Raw genomic sequence first — 17459 nt, 5'->3', positions numbered from 1 at the left:
GATACTTGGCACATTGGCTGTTGTTCCTCTTAGGGGCCCGTTGATAATAATCACTCATTGATTTTTAGCATCCTCTTGCCCCATGCACTGTAGAGCCAGTAGTTGGCTTTGGGATTGATACTGTTGGCTGGATTAGCATGTGCCTGGTGAGATAGCAAGGGGAAGGTGCCAAGAACCTGGGAGAGAGGCTATGTTTCCCAATGTTTACTCTTTGATCTTACTCTTCATGTTCTCAACTCTTTACTTGAAGGGGAAAAAGTTTGTTGTAGTCAATCCAAAGCTTCCTTCCTGGTTGTTTTCCCAGAGACTTGGCCTCAAAAGTTTACTCTAGATATATTTATTTGGCATATGGTATATTTGTTCAGTGCCCTTTAGCAAAGATGGTTAGGTGCACACACACACACACACACACACACACGAGTCACCTCTTGGTTCACTATGGATTTCAAGATCATAAATCATGTTGAGCTATAGCTACTAACAATGAATTATGGGCCTTTTCTTGACTTCTCCTCTACCTTGGGTTATCCTAGATTTTTAATTAGAATATCTGCAATCATTGATGCATGAACATAAAAGGACCCAAGTGAGAAGGACTGAAGATGTTAACACTTGGTTCTGACATGACTTTTGGTCATTTTTTGACTGTTTACTACTCTTTCATATTTACATTTAGTGTAATAGATTCTGAATCTATTATACACTAAAATATTTCTAAATCTAAGCAGACCTTACAACAATTCCTGAAAGACAGGAAGCATTTATGTTCTCTTCTCCAAATTTTTGAAGTCATTTTTGCTTGTGTGAAGGTAATCAAGTAAAAAGAGAAATCCAGACCAAGTTATTTCTGAATACTTCCTAACAAATGTGAACATTTCCCCCAGTATTCTCCTACTTATTAATGAAAGAAAGAGGCAGCTGCTCTTTCAGGTATCTTTGAGTGCTCACTAGGAATGATACCAACAAAGTTAACCAATTCCAGATATCTTCAGGTCTATGTATGTTGTAAGTATAAGGATAGTAGAGTATTGGTTTATGTCTTAGTTTGACATGGCAAATCCCTGCAGGCTTCATAATATCTTTATGACATTTTCTCTTTGCTTTCTCTGATCATTTTGCACAATAGGTCCTCTCCACTCTTCCTTATGGATTTAGCGTCTTTTTTTTTTTTATCACTGCCACCTGGTTTTCTGCTGAAAAAAATATTCCCTTTAACCTCTTTTACTTTCTAAATTCCAGTGTTCTTGACTCTACCATTTGGTTTTAAGTAGTGTAACCTAAGGATATATTCATGTTCTGAGTTTCTCCAATTAAATTATTTTAGGGTTATCATTTTCAAAGTGGATATGGTTATAGATGTTATACATTTATAAGGTTTATTCTATATTCACTGGTATGTATACTTAACCTCTCTCCTTGATCTGGGAAGTTATTTTAATGCCATAGGATGATGATACTTCTATTTTTTAAAAAAACCCATGCAACTCTATTTTAAATGAAAAAAAATGTATTTGATTAATTGAGAGACTGTGTAAAAGTTCAAGATTAAAGCCAGCAACATTAGTTTATATCCCAACTTTACCAGCTATGACCTCTTTACAGGGGTGTGCTGGGAAATGTTCAAAACAATCAACTCTAGAGCAAAAACAGTTAGGGAGTTTGCCAATTTCCATGTAGTGTTTTCAAATCTACTATGACTAATTTTAAGCTACAGACAAGAAGTTGGTAAATTCATGTTGGGAAGGAACATGTATAATTGGCTCTCTCCAGCCTGTGTGATTCTGGTCTAACACATGTCCTGTAGACATTGGGTGTGACACATAACTTCCCTGAGTCTTAGTTCTGCTATGTAAAATGGATTTTATTAGGACAGAATGAAGTGGCCTATGAGAAAAACCTGAATATGGTATCACCAATAAATATTTTTCCTGAAACTGTCTTTTAATGTAGCTACTATATTTCAGGGATATATTGTACATATAAATATATTGTTTTCTTTAAATCTTTGTTGTAAAATGTAATTTTTTACCTCAATACCAAACTTTATTTATCTTAGTAATATTTGGGTTTTAGTGTTTTATCCTGAAATCAATGAAACCTAAGATATATAAAAAGCAGAATTCTATAATTATGAAGCGCACTCTGTTCCTCAAGCAGTTTTATTTTGTAACAGCATTTAATGGTTCTGCATTAATAACTGGATATTACAACTGAGTTTGTAATCTTCCTCCTGAATCAGAAAGAGAGAGAGAGAAGACCCTTCCCTAATTTTGAGATCAAAATTAGGTCTATTTTTTTGCCCACTGGCAACTCTAGATCCCAAGGATTTGGGAAAAGAGCAACATGTCCCAAAGATTTGGGAAAAGAACTATATTACTGAAGAGATTTATTTAATTGAGTCATAAAATGTTTACCCCAATCTCTAATGAATACTGCTAAGTTTTACTTTACGTGAACTGTTAATTATTTTTAAGAAAAATCTGTCCTTTCCTTATCTTAACCCCTGAAAATTACGGGGTTTTACCATGTTGAGTCACTTGACCTTGCTCCTTTTTCTGTTCAGCTGTGCCAATGATAGAAGTACTCAAGCTCTCATTCAGTCTCTCTCTTTGACTTGACTGCTGGCTTTGTTGCAGTTGTCTGTTTCTTCTTTCCCAAAGAAAGTTCTGGAATGGTAAAGAGGAAGGTAACAAGAGAGTGAGTTAAACTGGTCAAAAATTAAGTGATTACCTAACATCTTCTAAGTCACATAGACTATGGTATACGTTCATAAAATCTTCAGAGGGAGAGGAAAAGAAAGAAGCCAAGTAGAGAAATATGGAAGGATGATATTTAAGGAAAGGTCCACAGGTGCAAGACACAAGAATAAACAGTAAGAGGTCTGTTTGTTATATACAGTATATGCCTGCTATTGTGCTACAGTGGTAGAGTTGATTATTTGCAACATGGCCCTTAGAACTACAACTATTTATTAGTTGGTTCTTTTCCAGAAAGTTTTGTTGACTAATTTATTACTCCATCCTATTGTAAGTTCTTTCTTTCTTTTTTACTTCTTTTAGTCTCTTAGAATCACTTCTCCTTAGATATTTATATGATATCCTTTTTTTTTTTTTTGCTGAACATACATTTTTTTAAATTTATTTTTTATTGGTGTTCAATTTACTAACATACAGAATAACCCCCAGTGCCTGTCACCCATTCACTCCCACCCCCCACCCTCCTCCCCTTCTACCACCCCTAGTTCGTTTCCCAGAGTTAGCAGTCTTTACGTTCTGTCTCCCTTTCTGATATTTCCCACATATTTCTTCTCCCTTCCCTTATATTCCCTTTCACTATTATTTATATTCCCCAAATGAATGAGAACATATAATGTTTGTCCTTCTCCGACTGACTTACTTCACTCAGCATAATACCCTCCATCCTTTGAGTGAGTTTCTCATGGCTTTGACTGACTTTGCAGTGCTAGTTCTTAAGGTCATGACAATGATATATTTAGTTATTTGCATTTTTTAAATAAAATTATGTTGTATATGTGCGACAACTTGCCCCTGCCTCTCCCCCACTCAGTGTATCATTTGCTATTTTCCAAATTGATACATTTTAACAGTTGTATAATATTAAATCTTATAGACAGAGCATGGATTTAACCAGTGTGTGGTTTGGTTGTTTCCATTTCTTAGCAATTGTAAATGGCTAAAAAAGACATCTTTATAGGTATATTTTTGTAGTACTATTCTAATAAGAAAGAAACTCTAAGAAGTGGAATTGCTGAATCAAAGAATATCTATTTAAAAATATTCATAGAGTGATTGCTGAAATGATCCCATCTTCTGCCTGTAGACATTTCCATGTCTTACAGCCCTCTGCCAAACTGCTATCAGAAAAAAAGAATCAACATTAAGACCAAAGGAAGGCACAAAGTATATAAAAGAGCTAAAAAATAAAAAATAAATAGCTTACACATTTGTTTCAAATTGAGTAAAATGTATACAATATTCATAGTGCCCAAAAGTGGATATGATATACATTTAACACTGTCTTTTTGTATTTCCCAAGGTAATATTTCTTTTTGGAAAGCTAATTAGTAATCTATCTGTCTGCTTCTTCCTTATTCAGGTCTGGGAGCTTCCTATCCATTCAAAATTCCATTTAGTGAAATTCCATGAAATTCTAATGAAATAAATATAATGGCAGCAGACATATTTCCCTACCATAATTCTCTTCCATTCTGACATACCAAAAGATGACTTCATGGATATTTATTTGATGTTAGGGCTGTGGGATTTGGATTTTGAAAGTTTATATTTTTTCTTTTCACCAAAAGTGAAAATTAGAGGAGGCAGATGACACAACAGTTAGAAATCAAACAGCTCAATGTAGGTAGGCATCTTTTTCATTTCAGCAAATTACTCAGTCCTACAAAGCCACAGATAGTGTTGTTTCAATGTCAGATTTCTAGATCTCTTGACCTTTTAAACTTCACAAGAGGAACTTTTTTTTTTTTTAAAATTGGGCTCTATGCCCAGCAAGGAGACTAACAGGAGTCTTGAACTCACAACCCTGAGATAAGGACCTGAGCTGAGAGCAACAGTCAGATGCTTAATTGAATGAGCCACCTGTGCCTCCACAAAAGGAACGCTTTTATATTTACATAGTTATCAAAATGCAGATTTCTTATGCAAAAAAATTTCAATCTTCTTTTTACACAAAGATGTTGATTTTCAGAAGTTGGGGAATTGATTAGTACTGTCCAGTTGGTTTCTGAAAGGTATTGTCTATTAATCTACCAATCATCTATCCCTAGTAGATTCAATTTTATTCAGGTAGCATTAAACCTAGGCAATTAAACTCATTTATTATAATTTATATATTGTTGTTAACAAAATCTGCAACTAATTATAAGCATAATTTGAATGTTTTGATATCTCTTTCATGCTATAGAGGCTGTACTTCCCTGACCTTTTGATTCAAGCTAACTCAAAGAAAAGAAAGCTATTAAATGCCTAGCTTTGAGGATGTAACCAGTATCTTGAAAATCTGTATTGACAGTTTACATAGTATGATACTTGAGTCAGACTTGGGTCCAAATAGTAATATTCTATTTACTCATGTATAGCTTGATAAAATGACCAAACTCTCCAGGCTTTGTTTGATTTATTAACCAAATGGGATTAATTATATCATGGTTGCATGATTGCTCTGGGAATAAAGATGACCAATAAACAGGAATGATTGCAAGTCTTTTCCTTATTAGTTTCTGAATTTTCCATACAGACGTTTATTCTTGATATTTTTTAAAGATTTATTTATTTTAGAGAGAAAGAAATAGAGAGCCCATGAGCAGGGGGAGGGGCAGACAGAAAGGGAGAGAATCTCAAGCAGGCTCTGTCTCCCTGCTGGGCATAGAAAGCTGATGTGGGGCTGGATATCACCAACCTGAGATCATAACCTGAGCCAAAATCAAGAGTTGGATGCTTAACTGACTAAGCCACCTATGTGCCCTGACATTTCTTTTTTTTAAAGAAAGATGAATAGGAAAAGGGATTCCTGGAGTATAGTTGATAGGAGGCCATGTGGGTGTTGTTATTTCTGTCTTGAGGCTCTTCCAGTTGAGATTCTGAGAGCTGGCAGAGGAAAGTTCAAATAAAAACAGCTGCTTTTGTGTACCTTCTAACATGATGTGGCTGTTTGCATCAACTTCTTTTTATAGTGAACAAAGCTCTTCAGGAAATGGCAAAGGTTTGGCTTTAAGATAAGAGTGAAATGGCACAAGAGTACTCATGTATTCCATGTAACATTTATAGACTAAAAGGTGCGAGCTTGTGGCAAATGGCTCCAAGCACAAGATTAAAAAAAATATTTCCATCACAAAGAGGCAATGTAACAATAAGGAAATCTACAAGAGATGATTTTACGGTTTTCATCTCATTAAACTTCAGGTCCATCTTTCATCAGTAGCAAGAAAAAGGTTCTGATGATTGACAAATGTGTATAGAGCTTAGGAATGCCAAAAGCCTGCAGTGAATCTTATGGGGGAATAAAACATCAGTTTATTATGTGTATGCTCTGTCAGTTATTGTAAGGCATTTTATGTTCACTGTAATGTACATCACATTATTTTTAATGGGGATATTGATGATCAGAAAGATTGGATAACTAAAGTAATAGATTTGTACTGACTAATCTCAGAGGCCAGGATCCTTTCTATTTTATTCAGGTGCAATAGTGCAATAGGTGAATACTTTAGAATCTTTATAGTTAAATAAGCATATTCGTGAACAATATGTAAATCATGTTGAATGTTGTCTTAAGTTGGGTTCTTTAGAAGCAGAGCTTGAGACAGAAGTTGGTATGCATGATTTATTGCGGGAGTACTCTCAAGTGATTGATGTAACTCCATGTAGAAAAGCAGAAATGTGTGAAGCAAGAATATGGGTTCATGGCCTCCTGTAGGAGGATCCCTTGAGCCTGAATGGCACCACAATTTGAGGCAAAAGGGTCAGATTCTGTACCCCTGTATCAGCCATTGGCTGTGGGTTAGCCCCAGTGGGGACAGAGACTGGCCTCCTAATCAGGGTGACTCCTGATTGGTCAAGGGCAAATCTATGAAGGAAGTAGCAGTGAGTTGGCAGCTGGGGCCTGGGTACACCAAGAGTGACCACTACATATCATAAGTGTTGTACACCTGTACCAAGAAATTAGATGCTATTTAACACATTCTCTACAACATAGAGCGACTTGCCAATTTATCTAAAGGCCACAATAGTAAAATTCAAGAAGCTGAATGGCCACTAATAGCACCTACTATGCCATTCTCCAGAGTTTAAATCTCACAGGATTCTCCCAGGGAGATGTAATTCTGCTATTCTTTAAGTGTGAAAACAAGTTATTTGGTGGTAAAATCTCTTCTGTATCAATACTGATTCATTTATTTTATAGACTTTATTACTTGAATTCATAGGAATATTTACATGTTTTAATGAAGGATTATTAATGAGTTTTAACACATAGTACCTTAGGTCCTACTACCAGTGTTGTATGATATACACAAAGTGTACTTTTTGCTATAACAGTATCTGGAAAATTCTGAATTCCAAATCATGTGATTCACAATTCTAGAGAAGAGATTGTAGCCCTAGCTTATCATTCCCCTAAATGAGTGAGGAATGGAGCTCAGAAGCTTTAAGTGTCTTGTCCAAGACAAAATAGCCAATACAGGATCCTCCATTCAATTTGCATCTCTCTGAAAACATAATTACCTATATTGCATTTTCCAATATCAGGGTCCAGAGATGCTAAACCAAGACCTACTTCAGAAATATATGCCAGTTTTCCTTCCCAGAAGACAAACTACAAAAGCACTGAATTTTGAAGTTGGACAGGATCTCTGAGAATCCATTAAGAGTATGACTCGCTTAATATAGGAATTTGTTTCACAACATCCAACCAGATTATCTGGCAGACATTTTGCACATATCCAAACTCATTGCTTTGTAAGGCAGGTCATTTCAGAGGACTCCAAGGTTTAGAAAGTCCTCTTTTGAATCAGAATCCATTTCCTATACACTCTACCCATGTACCCTAGTCTTGGTCTTGAGAAGCCTATAGACTGTTAAGTATTTCTTCTACCACATTTTACCCAGAAAATATGTGGATAAATGGCAAGTTCTACCTCACTAGGATTTTTATTTTTTAAACTCAGTGTCTCCATGCCTTTTGCCATTCTAGTGGATCTTTTTTTGGAAGATTCTTTTCACAAAGATCTGCTTTATGGCCTGAAGCTTTCAGGAACTTTAGCATAAAGTGAGGAGAAAGAAGGAAGTAAGTGGAAGGAGCACTGAAAGAAAGGACACATTCTTAGAGCCTTGTCCCTACTGAGAACCAGCCTTTTTCCTGCTTTTGAATCCAAAGGCAAATTCAACCACAGTTTAAGTAAGTGAATATCAGAAGATTTAGCCATGTGATGGGCATAGAAGTAGGTGAAACCACACGATGGAGGTTTTATGGTTCCATGAAGTTATTCTGTTCACTATGGAACTGCTTGATAGTGACTAGAAAATACTGGGGTCAGAACCCAGTCCCCCAGCAGAAGCTAACTAGAACTTCAGATGCCCATCAGGGTATTTTAGCACAATTTCCTCCTAGTGATTCTTGATTGGATTTCAGTCTTTCAAAGTCTGTAGAGATTTTTCTGGCACTGAGCACTATGTAAGTTTTCAACATATATTTACTGAATAAATAAATGAATGGATAATTGAATGGTTGGGTAAATTGATTTTTTCAGTTATTATTTTAAATGTACCCATTTGGGATATGCCTCTCTTCTGTTTTTCAATGCCTGTCCATTTTCCCATCTACCATTTTCCCATTATTCCTGACACATAAAGGGTACTATTTGTGGATCTGAGACTCTTAAATATTTCCAGAAATGTAATTTTTGTCTGATACCAGAGAGGTGGACTAATGCAATCAGTCTTTCTAATTTTTCAGAGGATAGTCTTGTTTGGCCACACTCAGGGTCATCAAAACCTACCATAACACATTTTAAGACAAAGCAATCAAGGCAAAGGGAAGCAGTGATTATCACTTAGCAGTCACATGGTAATTCTAGGATTTGTCTTAATCTAATAACATGGAGAACCATAAAAATAAAACAGGATCATAAGAAATAAAATTTACAAACTTGATTCATTATATGTCTGAAAAAATAAATTCTGCAGCTCAAATCCTATCCACTATAAATACCCCAAAACACATGGAAGATACATACTCTCTTTTGCAGTTTCTCTTTTTTCCTCCCCCAAAGATAATATCATTAAATTCTTTGAACCTGATGTTTGAGCTATTTAGAAAGTCTTGATAAATGTTTCCAATTAAGTATTTTGTAAAATAGATGCTTAAGATCAGGTTTTTTAAATATTTTATTTATTTATTTGACACAGAGAGAGAATTGTGGGAGAAGGCAAGAGGGGTGTGTGAGAGAGAGAGAGAGAGAGAAGGAGAAGCAGACTCCCAACTGAGCAGGAAGTCCAACAGCAGGAGTCTATCCCAGGACCCTGGGATCATGACCTGAGCCTACCCCAGGACCCTAGGATCATGACCTAAGGCAGACACTTAACTGACTGAGCCACCCAAGTGCCCTGCTTAAAATTAGTTTTATAAGAATATTTCCAAAAGGAAAGAAAAAATTGGCACATCAGATTATAAACTGAACACCTTTATGTAAAAAGTGAAAGCTGCTTTTTATTAATTCCAGTCTTTTGACATATTGAAAAGCTTATGTAAGACTTTATAACTTACTCTGACTGTGTTATGCATTATCATCTTTTAAAATATTCCTCCTGTCTCTTCTGTGATAAATACGCATTTAATAGCTTAATAACATATTGTTTTAGATATTGCCATTTGTGCTTCCAACAGCCATTATGTTCCCAACAGTTTTCTTTATGCTGATTAATGAGAGAGTGCATTGGAAAGACTACAAACTGGGAACGCGGAGAGAGAGGCTTTGTAATCCTAGAATTAATTTCAGATAGCTCTATTGAGTTCTGATATCTGCTACATATTTGCAATATTCAGGAGAATAGTTACACTTTCTTGGACTTAATTGTGACTATATCCTTTTGATCTGAAATCTGGAATTTTAGTTCCAAAGGATTTGAGCTTAGACTAGCATCTTCCATTTATAAATGGTGACTAGTATTATCATTTTCCTTCACTCCTTGAGATTAGTAATAAAAAATATTAGTGGCAAACAGATTTGTTTTTATAATAAAGTAATAAATGTTCACATAGAAAAATTGAGAAATGTAAAACAAAAAAATCACTTTATTTATTTAAAAAAATCTTTTTAACCACCATTTATACAACCCAGACATAACTACTATGAATGTGTAGATTCCCACACTTTTTACTGTCTTTTTAAAATATATTCAATCTTTAAAAATAAAAATACAAATATATGTGCAAAAATAGAACAACACAGAAAATTATAAAGTGAAATATTAAAATTCTCTTCTCTCCTTGCCACCTTCAGTTCACCTTCATACTTCCTGGTCTTAGTTTTCTCTAGTACTGTCTTTGCCAATGTGACATCTCTTGATTTGGCTTCTTTAGCCTGTACGTTATAACTCTTTACTGAGAAAAATGAGGAGTTTGTTCATTTTTCATCACACCTGTTGCCTCCTTTCTTTGCAGCTTTTGATTTTGCATCTACATTTAGGCTTCTCATGGGATCAAAGAATTAGATTAACTCTATAAGTCTTTAAATCTGAAATTCATGAGTTTTTTCTAATTATTGAGGATGATGGTTCAAGCACTCATGCAAACTAGATTCATATTTCTACTAGCTTACCCACAATTAATGGGGAGGGATCTTGGGAGATCATTTTTATTCTCTGGTTATTAGATTGTTTACTTATGAACTGTTAGATGTGAATTAAAAGTCCCTTGTGATTCTGAAGTTTTACTATCCATGGGTTGTTGGGAAGAGAACCACTCTTACTCAATGCATTCAGTTAGAACAGTCATGGGGACTGAAGGGTTATCTCTAACACCAGAGGTTCCTATCTTATTTTATCTTTTTACTTTAACTTCAGTTGAAGTTAAATATATACATCTATATCCCAATGATTAATGAAGAGTTTATTGGAGGCACATACTCTTAGGAATTATGTCATAAATAATGGTATTTCCAGCGGTTTGCTTGGAGTGAGCTTGTACTGGCTTGTGGAGAGCTAATTGTTTGAATCTCTTCCCAACTCCATGTTCAGTGTCATCATGTTAATAGGTTGAAATTATCCCTGATAGGAGTCTTTACACCATGAAAATCAGCAAACAATATTAATTAAAACTCTTTTTATCTTTTTCCTAGAGAGTCAGTGTCCAGAAAAGAGTCCACATAGCAGGCCTTCAACTACTATCTTTACCTAGTGTCTGAGAGGCTGCATTTTGGGAGGCTTCTCACCCTTCCCTAACTGATAAGAGTCCACATGGTGTCTAAGCTGCTTGTGCAAATGATGTAGATTATGCAAAACACCTGCTTTCTTTCCAAGAGTCTGGATTCTTGATATGTGCTAGGCATGGGGTTATCTACATGACCAGTTTCAAATAAAAATCTTGGGAACTGGGCAGCCCGGGTGGCTCAGCGGTTTAGCGCCGCCTTCAGCCCAGGGCGTGATCCTGAAGACTCCCATGTCCGGCTCCCTGCATGGAGCCTGCTTCTCCCTCTGCCTGTGTCTGTGTCTCTGCCTCTGTGTGTGTGTGTCTCTCATGAATAAATAAATAAAATCTTAAAAAAAAAATCTTGGGAACTGAGTCTCTAATGAGCTTTGCAGGTAGACAGTATTTCACATGTATCGTCTGAATTCAATATTGAAGGAACTAAGTGCATTGTCTGTAACTGCCCTGAGAGGAGTCTTAGAAGCTGACTCCTGGTTTCCTCTGGACCTTACTCCGTGTGTCTTTTACCTTTACTGATTTGGTTTTGTATACTTTGGCTGTAATAAATCATAGCTCTTAGTTCAACATGCTGAGTCCTGTCAATCTTCTAGCAAATCACCAAATTTGGAGGTGGACTTGAGGTCCCTCAACACAACCAGTTTATCAGCACACCAGTGGTCATATCATTAAATTCTTTTCAGTCTTTACTATGAAATATCACCATATATAATATCCTGGAAGGAGGCTCATGACACATTGTAAAGGAGGAAACACACAAAGATATAATTCATTAAGTGTAAAATGTGTGTGTGTGTGTTTCTTTAAAGCTATAGAAAATGATATGAAAGATTATATGTTAAGCCATTAATATTTATTGGGTACTTTTGGATGATGATATTGAGTACAGAATATAGTACTTCCTCTTCATGCTTTGTATAATAATAATAATAATAATTAATAATAAGATAGTGGAATTTATCAATGACTCATTTTATTTTCCAATAATATTGAAATCAAAATACAGATTAGGCAAAATTTTATCACTGAATTACACTAGCTATAATGTATTTTTAAATAGTCTATATCATGGGAAACTCCAAATTTTAGTCAGATATAACAAAATTTGGTGTGCTAAGGAGCCTCCAATGATAAATGACTAAAAGCATTGCTAATGGACATTTTGGGTATATGGCCCTTGTTGGTTCTATTGCAAACATCAGGGGAATTTTCATGTCCTATGTTTAATTTTCATGTGCAGTTTGCCAAATCTGTCTTCTCAAATACTGTTGGTCCAAATTTATCAATTTGCTCCATTTGGCTTCTGGTTGTTCAGCAAATTTTCTCTGGTATATATTTGTGAATAGAGATGGATAATCATAGGTCACTTCAGTATCAGGATGACAGGTATTTGAATAATTGATATAGGCATATTGAAAACAAGAAGTAGAAATATGATATATATAGAATTGAAGCTTAGATTAAACCTAATGGCACTATTAAGAATAATGACCTAAAGTTTTTTCTTCATTTTCTTCAATTCACTAATAAATAATTCAAAAGGTATTATTTTCCCCATTTAACTCAAATACTTATTGGTAAAATCATCCCCACATTTCTCCTCTTGGCCCCCACCTATAACTCCTCAAGGAGCTATTGTGTTCTAAGTAAATATTAGGTTATTACAGTTGCATTCATGCATATTTGCACAGTAGACAGTTAAATCAGTTCTGTTACTATGTTCTATAAAACTACATAATTACAGACCTTTCAGAGTGCATCTTATTAACTTGGTGCATGACTACTTCAAAGCAGACATGTGCAGATCAGTTGAGTCAATATTCACAAGGTATTTTTCAGCTTTCAGTCTTGGAGGAAGTAAAAATACTGAGGCTTCTGCATATGTTTTAATGAAGAATTGGACATTGAACTAAAAATTTCACACAATCATCCAAGATTTTTAAATATCCAGATGTTGGATCCTCTATTTTATAGCATTATATGTGAATAAAATATCAAGTGATTTCCTGAATATATAATTTTTATGTGAAATTTGAATCAATTATTAAATACACTGTAGCTAGGTTCAAGAGAAGCCAATTGACAAATCAGAATGTAGGTTTATTTTATTACAATAAAGAATATGCATTTCCAGTATATACACACCTACATCTGTGATATTCAAACCTGATGCTCTACATGGTCCCCAATCTTTGGCACCTGAGTTTTTAGAAAACTGAATTAGCCTGCAGAGGATTCTTTGGACATTTTGGAATAAGAACAAGGGATATGAATAAGGTTGGAGACCTTAGTGCAGACTCAGGTAAACCTAAGGGAACAGGTTCACCCTAATCAAGGAACACCTTGCTCATTCTCAAGTTCTTTCCATCCACATAATTGAGACAGTTCAAGAAACACCAGAGGCATACTGTTGGCTTTTTCATTCTTGTTTCCTGGTTGATCACATTTCTTCGGTTTGATGCATATTTCCCTTAAATGTCTTATCAATTAGACTATATGTTTTTGATGATGCTATCCTCTTTAGTTAAATATTCCTTTCCCCACAAGGGACAAAGTGATAGGTTGCTTATTTCCTCACTTACTGATGCCGTGTCTGGATCAGGATTATACCACTGGATATCCAGCTATATTGTCACTGTCCCCATCTCTTTCCAGTTGTTATCTTTTCCTTCTTTCACTGAAGAATGAGTGTGTTGTCTTCTTCACTCTAAGTCCTGCCATCATCCTTGGGGACTTCCACATTCACAAGTATAGCTCATCCAACCTCCTGACCCAAATCCATACCTGATTTTCAATAACTTGCCCTGACCCTAACTGAGCCACACTCTCTCATGGCTGAGCAGGCCAAAAGCAATACCTACTCTATTTCTGAACTATTGACTGAAAATGTTCGCTGAGTGACCGTATACCACCATTCCATCTTCAACCCCCTGCTTCATTGATGTCCTTAACAACCCATCTGGGAAAGCTGTAAAACTAGACCAATACAGACATTTGCTTTCTTTATCTCCACAGTTAGACAGCTGGACATAGAGGAGACGGAACAGTCCAAGCTTCCCAGTATCTGGAATGGTTTAAGGACTTGTAGTCTAAGCTTGAGGTCCTGGGCAGAGTTGAGTCAGAAAGCCTTTTGACTCTGACCACCCAGCTCATCCAAGAGCAGCTCCCCACCTGTGAAGCCGAGGATACCGTGACCTACGAGCAGAAGCTGCAGCAGTGGCATCTGGAGTGGGTGCACTTGATTTCATATGCAGCTTTCTCTTCCCTTCTCTACTGGAGCCATTTCAAATTTCCTTAAACACTTCTCTCTGAACTCAGTACCCATCCCTTCACAGATATTTTTACTTCCTATTTTAAAGATAAAATGAGTTCTGTCAGATGGGAACGATCACTACTTCCAACCTTTGTTCCATATTCATAGTTACCTCTATAATACTTTGTTGACTATTTCTTTTCGGCCTTGTTTTCCTTGCCTTCTCTCTTTTATTTCCTGTCCAACAGTATTTCACCAAGTTCAGATCACTTGTAGATGAGTAATTAAAAAGAAAATAACAACCTACTTCAAGCACCAATTACCCCACAATACATGCTCTATTTCTTTTTTTCACTGAAGCCAACCTTCTTCTCCCCACTCCCCCCATTTTCTTATTGAGATGAAATTCACATAGCACAAAATTAACCATCTTAATGTGAACAATTTGGTGGCTGTTAGTACATTAAGAAAATTGAGCAACCGCACCTTTACCTAGTTCCCAAATATTTTCATCATATGAAAAGAAAGCTATGTTTCCTATTACTCCTTATTCCCCCTTTGTCCAAGCCTCTGACAACCAACAATCTTTTTTTCCCTGTTTTTTTCAATTTACCTATTCTGGATATTTCAGGTAAATTTGCACAATTCACACAATGTGTGTCCTTCTGTGTCTTGTTTCATTTTACTCCGCACAGTGTTTTTAAGGTTCATTCATGTTGTAGTGTTTATTAGTACATCATTGCTTTTCATGGCTAAAAAATATTTTGTTGTGTATACTTACCATGATTTGTTATCTGTTCATCCACTGATGACAATTTGGGCTGTTTCCATCTCTTAGGTATTGTGAATACTACTATAAACAAACATGAATGTCCGCATATTTGAGTATCAATTTTCAGTTTTGGAGGGGTTATATATGTTGGGGTTGAATTGCTAGATCATATGGTAAGTCTATGTTTAACTTTTTGAAAAACTGCCAAACTATTTTGCAGAGTGGCTGAACCATTTTACATTCCCATCAGCAATGTATCAGGTTTCCAAATTTCTCCAAATCCCACTGATACTTTTTATTTTCAATATTTTGTTGTAGCCATCATAGATGGTGTGATGTAGTTCCTTATTACAGTGTGGTAGCTCAGGCGATCAGAGCTCCTCCTTCCCTAGTTTGCTGTTGTTGATATTTGATTGTCTAGATGTACATTTGTTAGTGACTTTTCCAAACAATTTTTGCAAGACTATATCCCTTGCTACATGTGGTCACTAAAGTGTTCTGTTATCTCAGTGATCAGCCAATGGCCTGACATGGATTTCCTCAAATTATTTCCTTAAAGTCTGCCTTTTATTTGGCTGTGGAATCATACTCACTGACTGCACAGAGTTTACAAGACCCACCACAGGTGGGTCCTAGAGTCCTCTGAGTCTTTTTTGCACATGTGTTGGTATTGGGCATTTGGGTTTCACTCTGTCTATGTGACATGATGAAGTTTCAGTGAACTTCTCATAGAATTTCAGCCATCCTGTCCTTCATTCAACAGTCTGCAGCTACCCAAAGATTTCTCATTAGATTCCAGAGTTCCAAAAAAATTAATCTGCTAATCTTTGTCAGTTTATGATTATTTCAGTGGAGGGACCAGTTTTTTAAGGCCTTATTCCACCATTTTCTGTGATGTGACATGTGAAGCCAAACTTCTTCTACATGTTGTCTAATACACTGCTAATCAAAGTATGATCTGTGGACAAGTACCAATCTGCAAAATATTGAGAATAACACAATATTAACACAAAATATTGAAAATAACACAATATTATCATAATGTTCAAGTGGCAATCAGTACATTTGTGTCCTTAAAAAATAATGTAAATCAGTGCTGCATAATAGAAATGTCCTGCAATCCACATATTCTAGTAGTCTTTTTAAGAAAAAGCAAGTATCACTTCAAAATACCATCATTTCAGGCACCTGGGTGGCTCAGTGGTTGAGCATCTGCCTTTGGCTCAAGTCGTGATCCTGGGATCCTGGGATCGAGTTCCGCATCAGGCTCCCCACAGAGAGCCTGCTTCTCCTTCTGCCTGTGTCTCTCCTTCTCTTTGTGTCTCTTATGAATAAATAAGTAAAATCTTTTAAAAAAATACTATCATTTCAACATGAAATCAAGTGAATTTGTTATTTTATATTTTTTATCCTAAATCTTTGAAATGCCCAGATAGAGAAATAGATTTGTGTGCTTACACACACACACACACACACACATTTCTCTCTATATATGTATACATAGAGAACATATCAATTTGCACAGTCACATCTCCAGTATTCAATACTAGTGGCTGCCACGTGGGACAGTGCAGGACAGTGCAGGACTTGTGAATTGAGTTCCATGTAATGTGAGTTGTATATTTATAGGAGTCCACAAATAGTTTGAGAAGCATTGGATTAATGAACTGTCTCTAGGTTCTTACATCCTATTTACTTCTTAACTTATTGCATTATGGTTTCTAACTCCACGATTCACTCAAATAGCTTTTCTCAAGATCTTCATGAGTAACAATATGCTATTTATATCTCTTTGTGCATAAATAATATAGCAAATATTCCTTTGCTTGACTGCTTAACTACATTTAACTATATTGAATAATTCCTCTTCCTTGAAGCCTCCTGTTCACCTGGATTTTATTAATTAATTTTATTGTTCATTAAACAAAAGTTTATTAAACAGTTGTTATTGACTCAGAAATGTGCACAGCACTGAGGATACAGTGGTAGTAAAATAGATCAACAGAGCTTTTATCTAATGGTGGAGGTAGCCATCGTCAGAAAATAACAACAACAACAACAACAAAAAAAACTGTAAAATTGAAATTGGCAAGTGCTGCAAAAGTGAGATACGTGGTGCAAATAGCAGAAAATAATATTGGTAGTAAATATTCATGTAATACTTATAATGTGCCAGCCATTTTTCTAAACATGTTACATTTATGGACTCAATCTTCATAACAAGCCTGTGAAATAGATACTCTTATTAGCCACACTTCATATATAAGGAAGCTTAACAACAAGGTTACATAAATACCCAAGGGTATATATCCAATATACCCATAATATACCAAGTGTGGTATAAGAGTTTGAACCTAGGTAATTTGGTGCTTATAAGCCATGCACATGACCATATTACTAAAGGGATTAGTTGAAATGGAGAGGGAAGTTTTTATCCTCTAGGAGTGATGATTGAATCATACAGAGCCGTGTAGG

At 35.7% G+C, this 17459-nt stretch overlaps 1 long non-coding RNA gene across 2 annotated transcripts in view; it reads right to left on the bottom strand.

Annotated features, from left to right (window-relative positions):
• Positions 1 to 2189: 2189 nt before the first annotated feature.
• Positions 2190 to 17459, bottom strand: part of LOC140618114 (uncharacterized) — a 297240-nt gene continuing 281970 nt past the window's right edge. Inside the window, exon 8 of one of the 2 annotated variants that reach the window (XR_012018297.1) lies at positions 2190 to 2666. This is a non-coding gene — a long non-coding RNA (uncharacterized lncRNA). The remainder of the gene's footprint in view (positions 2667 to 17459) is intronic. The other variant, XR_012018322.1, reaches the window with a different exon arrangement.

Source organism: Canis lupus, chromosome 26, assembly GCF_048164855.1.
Source record: "Canis lupus baileyi chromosome 26, mCanLup2.hap1, whole genome shotgun sequence".
Classification (NCBI taxonomy): Eukaryota; Metazoa; Chordata; class Mammalia; order Carnivora; family Canidae; genus Canis; species Canis lupus.
The sequence above is the reverse complement of the archived record's forward strand: the minus strand, read 5'-3'. Positions and strand labels throughout refer to the sequence as shown.